Below are 6,846 nucleotides of genomic sequence, written 5' to 3'. Positions count from 1 at the left end.
GATGATCAGTCCTCAAGACAGTTCAACAATGCAAGACCTATTTGCCAAGTGTGTGATAAGCCTGGACACACTGCCAAGAATTGTTGGTACAGGTATGAGAGGAATGATGACTCAAGAACTCAACACAATAGGCCACAGCCGCTGCATGAAGTGCAGGCCAATCTGAGCAATGTGCTAGCCACACCGGCAACCTTACAAGATCAAAGTTGGTATCCAGATTCGGGTGCTACACACCACATGACCTCAGATCACCAAAATCTGATTGAGAAAGAAAACTATGAAGGCACAGATCAAGTGATCATAGGAAATGGATCAGGTTTGCATATTAACCTTGTTGGAAACTCCTATTTCAAAACTGATTTAAGTAACAGAAATTTCTTGCTAAACAAATTGCTTCATGTCCCTAATATCACAAAGAACTTGGTTAGTGTGTACAAATTCTGTTGTGATAATGATGTTTATTTTGAGTTCTACTCTAACGGCTGCTGTGTAAAATCTCAGGCAACTAAAAAGATTGTCATACATGGGGAGGTTGAAAAGGGAATGTACAAGTTCCTCAACTTCACTCCATCAAGTAACCCAGCTGCATTTGTCTCAACTATGTCTACAGCAGATAACCAATTTCTTCTTTGGCACACTAGACTAGGCCACCCTTCCAATAATGTTGTTGTTTCTGTTTTAAAATCATGTAACATTGTTGCTTCTGCTAATAAAAATCCCTGTGAGTTATGCTGTGTTGGAAAATCCCACTGTCTCCCTTATCCTCCCTCTAATACTGTGTATACTGCCCCTTTACAACTAGTGTACACAGATGTCTGGGGCCCTGCTCCTATTTCTGATATGAATGGCAACTATTATTTTGTAAATTTCATTGATGCCTATAGCAAATACACATGGTTATATCTCATTAAAACTCGGTCTCAAGTTAAATCAGTTTTTAAATGTTTCCAACAAATGGTTGAATTGCAATTGAACACCAAAATTAAGATGCTTCAGTCTGATAATGCTGCTGAATTTGTAAGTTTAGCCAAGGATCTGCAGGAACAAGGAATAGTCCACAGGTTCTCCTGCCCACATGAACACCAGCAGAACGGCAGTGCTGAGAGGAAGCACAGGCATGTGGTAGAGAAGGGCCTTGCAATGCTGGCAGGTGCTGGAATGCCAACAAAATACTGGGGAGAAGCTTTTCTAACTGCAACATACTTGATAAATAGGCTGCCAACTCAGGTGTTGCAAGGACAATCTCCTTTTGACAAGTTGTTTGCAAGGCAGTTTGACTATACAAGCCTCAAAGTCTTTGGCTGTTTGTGTTTTCCACATTTGCGGCCTTACAATAGGCACAAATTGGAGTTCAGATCAGCACCTTGTGTTTTTCTGGGCTATAGCACAGTGCATAAAGGCTTCAAATGTCTCACTAAACAAGGCAAAGTGGTGATCTCAAGCAATGTGATATTTGATGAGTACCAGTTTCCCTTCAAAGATGGCAAGTTTAGGCTCCCACAGCTACAAAAAGAAAACTCCCTACTTCAACCTCAACCAGCACCAACTATTCCACTACTAAAAATACCTGCAGCTTCAACAGCATCTCCAAGCAATAATTCTCCAACACCAAACTCACCTCGCCACACCCTCAACTCTAGTCCTAGCCTCTCAATTGCTCCAAACACACAGCCACACAATCCTACCTCCTCCTTCCCTGTGCCATCAGCACCATCAGCCACACCAATTTCAATTCCCGTCTCAGATTTTGAAACTGTCCTTCCCTTATCAGATGCACCCCTGCCTGCCCCTTTGAACGTCCATCTCATGGTGACAAGAAGCAAAAATGGAGTATTTAAGCCCAAGGTCTTCTCTGCTCATGTTGAACCAAGATCAGTGAGAGATGCACTATGCAATCCAGCCTGGAAAGCTGCCATGGATGCAGAGTACAATGCTCTAATCCAAAACCATACCTGGAAGCTGGTTCACTTACCAGAAGGGAGACAAGCAGTAGGTAGCAGGTGGGTGTTTCGAGTCAAGTACAACTCTGATGGCAGCCTCCAGAAGTACAAAGCCAGACTGGTGGCTCAGGGCTTCTCACAAAGGCCAGGCTTTGATTTCACCGAGACGTACAGCCCTGTGGTCAAACCCACCTCAATTCGAATTGTGCTCACCTTAGCATTGTGCAGAAATTGGAAAATCAGGCAGCTTGACGTAAATAATGCGTTCTTGCACGGTGATCTAACTGAAGACGTATACATGAAGCAACCAAGAGGCTATGAATTAGGAGATGGTCAGTTAGTATGCAAGCTTACCAAGGCACTCTACGGCCTGAAGCAGGCACCAAGGGCATGGTACTACAAGCTCTCCACAGCCTTGCAACACCTTGGATTCAATGCTACAAAATCTGATGTCTCTGTCTTTGTTAGGTTCAATCAAAATTCTGCATTATTTGTGCTTGTGTATGTTGATGATATAATAATCACAGGAGAATCGGAGGAAGCAATTGCCCAAGTTATTCAGCAGCTAAACAAAAAGTTTGCACTTAAGGATTTAGGTGATTTACACTACTTCCTTGGAATTCAGGTAACTAAGACCAATGCTGGTGGTCTAGTCCTGTCCCAAGAAAAGTATGTTAAAGACCTACTCAATAAGGCAGATATGAAAAATTGTAAACCCTGTCACACACCCCTTCCATCCTCAGTCAAAATCTCTGCCTCTGGTGGGTCAGTTTTTCACAATCCAAAGCTCTACAGATCGGTAGTAGGGAGCCTGCAGTACCTTACAGTCACTCACCCAGAGCTAGCATATAGTGTAAGCAAGCTGTCACAGTTTATGCACACACCCCTGGATGAGCATTGGAAGCTGGTAAAGAGAGTGCTAAGATATGTCAGTGGCACAGCAAGCTTTGGATTGCATCTGCACAGGACAAGCATTCACACCATTGCAGCATATAGTGACTCGGACTGGGGAGGTGATCCGGATGACAGAAAGTCAACTGGTGGGTTTTGTGTCTTTTTTGGAAGAAATTTGGTGTCATGGAGCTCAAAGAAGCAAAGTGCTGTTGCAAGGTCCAGTACTGAAGCTGAGTATAGAGCTATGGCAGACCTGGTTGCTGAGCTGATTTGGATTAAGAGTCTCATGGTTGAACTACGAATTCCACTGCAAACATCTCCTACAATACACTGTGATAATCTCAGTGCAGTTTTATTGGCAGCAAATCCAATTTTGCACTCAAAATCAAAGCATTTTGAGACTGATTTGCATTTTGTTCGAGATTATGTTACCAAGAAGGTTGTTCAAGTCACTCATGTTCCTGGAACTGTGCAGTTGGCTGATGTGTTAACAAAACCTCTACCAAGTGCTGCCTTTTTGGAGTCAAGAACGAAGCTGTTGGTAGTAGACCTCAAGGAGCACCAACCTCCTTCTGTCAGACTTAAAGAAGAAGAGACAAAGAGAGAAGTGAACTTAGAGCAGTGTGAGAAAGCAAGGAACGAAGACAGCAGCAGCAGCAGTAGAAGGAGTCGTGATAGTGAACTAACCAAAGCACCAGAAGGAAAGCCAAGTAGCAGGGGTCATGATAGAGTAAGCTGAGAGAGTTAGTTAGCCAGCTCAGCACAATTAGCTCAATATAGTTTCAGTTAACCCAGATAGTTAGATCTGTTAGAATTCTGTTAGTACAGGTTAGTTAAGCACGTGTAGGTTCACAATGTGTGATGACAGCTGTGATATATGTGTTGTAACTGAGCCCACAAGGGTTCTTAACTTTACCTTTCCTTCAATTCAGTAACACAGAGCACACTCTGCTCTTTCTCCTTCAATCTTCATTCTTCAAACCCTCTTCTGTTCTTATCCCTCTTACTCTTCTTCTTCTTTAAGTCTGATACCTTTACACACAGCATATAAAATCTTTCATGTACTATCTGGTTTTACATATTCTACACCTTTATTACTCCTTTTTCTATAGAATTTCTGTTAATAATTCTTCACTCTCACCAATATCATTGTCTTTTTCTCACACACATATAAATTTAGTAAAGCTAATTATAAAAAAAGAAAAACTAAATAACGAAAAGAAAAAAAATACTCCTAGATAAAGAAAAAGGGACAAAAATATACTTGAAAGCTTACATATCACTACAAGAAAATAGCTCTATTGCCACGCTTTTGAAAGAGTGGCATCTGAAAGGGTGGCGGTTGCTTTACCGCCACGCTTTTGGTGACCTATCGCCACGCTTTTTCTTTTGCCACGCTTTTTACAAATGGCCACCTTTTAAAAGCGTAGCCGTATATGGGAGATATGACCACGCTTTAAAAGCGTGGCGACAGGAAGAGATACGGCCACACTTTCAAAGCGTGGCGATAAAGAGAGATATGGCCACGCTTTTAAAGCGTGGCCATAGCCAGAGATACAGCCACGCTTTTAGCCTTATAAAATTAAAAAAAAATCCTTTTTCTAATTTTTACCTTCATCGATACAAAATATAAAATTTTCAGTTCTTTTTTATTACCAAACTTATAAATATAGTATGCAATTTTTATTACAAGACAAATTCAAATAATAATTAGTGACATATATAATTTTTGTTATAATTATTTTATACATTAAAAAACTAATACTCAAATACAAAATAAATCTAACTAAAAACTGAAGAAAAATATTTGTGAACGATACAACTTAAATTCTAAGTCCTTTGTGAACAAAAATATTTGAGAAAAATATTTGTGAAAAATATTTGTTCTGATCTCCAAAAAATTGGGAGGAAGAAATAGATTTAGCATTTAAGAACTTCGTCAGATTCTTGAATCTGATAAAGGACAGGCACCAAAACAGAATATGAATCAACATGACATAAATCCATCAAAGAAGCTTAGATACATATTTTACAGATGAAGCTATAGTTAACACATATTTGCATATATAACAACGCGATTTGCAGATTGGATCTTAATTAATTACCTGCATTGTGTTAACAATAAGGCCTGAGAGAATGAAAAGAGTGCTTGCAGGAAGAATAAAAACATCTGCTGGGAACGCCATGTCCTTTTTTTCTCAACATGCCTCCAAATGCAATACACATTTAAACGACCTCTATTTCCTCAAGTCACATACCACTCACTACACTAATTTCATAACAGGGCAGTCAACCAAAACCAACATACATGGCGCGAAATGTTGCTTTAATTTCATAACAGGGCAATCAACCAAAACCAAAACCAAACACCTTGCATTCGGCTCAACATCTTATCCAATGTGACTTTCTTCTAGGTCTGTTTTACTTCAACAATATTATTTAACATTATTTTTTAACTAATAGAACTGATATTTAATACATTACCAGCAGGGACGAAGGCCAGAGACGAAGGGATTAAACATTATTGACAAAAGAACAAATAGTATTAAGAGTAAGAGAAAAAAATTTAGATAAATTAAGTCCATGAAAATTTCTTTCCCCCTATTTCTACTCTCAGGCCTAGTATCAAACCAACAGTTATAAAAATTTGCAGCTAACTTTGAATAAAATTGGTTAATTAAGCTGAAATTGCAATTGGATAATGGTTGTAAATAATCATAAAAGTCACAATGTGGATGAATTTATTGTAGCTTCAATGATGACACTACAATTACGTACCAGAATTTAAAACCAACTTTCACACAGAGGCGAAACTTACGAACTCAATTTTAGCGATACGAAACATGCAGAGGCGAACAAAATTCTCGATTCTGAAAAATTATTTTTTTATTATTATTAAGAACCTCTTCTGAGAGTGATGCAAGTAGCTTCGAGTGATTCACGCATCTTCAACTCTCTAGCGTGGTTAGATTGCAAGGACTAAATCTCCAAAATGCCGTTCTTAACATCCTGAAACACAAACCAAAAAGTAAATCGACATTGAGGATTGAAAATTATTAACAACGAAGAAAGTATTGGAGGCAAAGCAGAAACCGCGAGGGACGAAGGGATTAAACACACCAACAAGGACGAAGGAGCAAAGCAGAAACAGCGAGGCAAACACGAGGCGGAGGCGTGGTGGACGGGATGTTAGCATCGCGGTGGCCAGAGCAGGAAGACGGCAGGAGAGCACGAAACTACGACGACGCTGTTGGATGCTAGGGAAGAGGCAAGGAGGAGACGAGGCGGAGGCTAACGGCGCAGCGAGGATGGTGCTGGTGACGGTGGGATCTGAGCTCATCCAGGGTTGCCATAGATCGATGAGACTGACGGCGAAAGAGTTGAGAGTGAGAGTGTCTCGAAGAAGAGATTCTCGATGAAGGGTGTGGAATTGTTGGCAAAGTTTTAGGTTAGGATTAAGGGGTTATTGGGTTTGGGGTGGGTTATTAGGTTTTTTTTTTGTTCAAACCTTTTGGCCATGTTTTTAAAGCGGGTCAAAAAAACACCAGGATATGGCCACGCTTTTAAAACGTGCCAAATGAATACCAGGATATGGCCACTTTTTGTAAGCGTGGCTGTAATAAAATCCGGTCGCCACGCTTTTAAAACGTCCTTGTTTCTCTTTATGGTCACGCTTTTGAAGCGTGGCAGAAAAAAATGTGGCCGTATCTCTAATCAACTGCCACCCTTGCAAAAGCGTGGCCGTTAATCCTTTTCGCCACGCTTTTGAAGCGTAGCAAAGAAAAAAGTGGCCGAATCTCTAATCTACCGCCACCCTTAAAAGTGTGGCCATTGACCACTTTTGGCCACGCTTTTGAAGTGTGGCAAGAAAAAAGCGTGGCCATAGACTTTTTTTCTTGTAGTGTACTGGACACAACTACACTTCAATCATTTAATGAGTTACGCGTGCACAATATTTATACACTCTGGCGGACACATTCACCCTTCTGGCCATTGGCGTGTGGCGTTGTTA

This window comes from Arachis ipaensis, chromosome B8 (assembly GCF_059453495.1).
Source record: "Arachis ipaensis isolate K30076 ecotype BB chromosome B8, ASM5945349v1, whole genome shotgun sequence".
NCBI lineage: Eukaryota > Viridiplantae > Streptophyta > Magnoliopsida > Fabales > Fabaceae > Arachis > Arachis ipaensis.
This window is presented reverse-complemented; position numbering follows the sequence as displayed.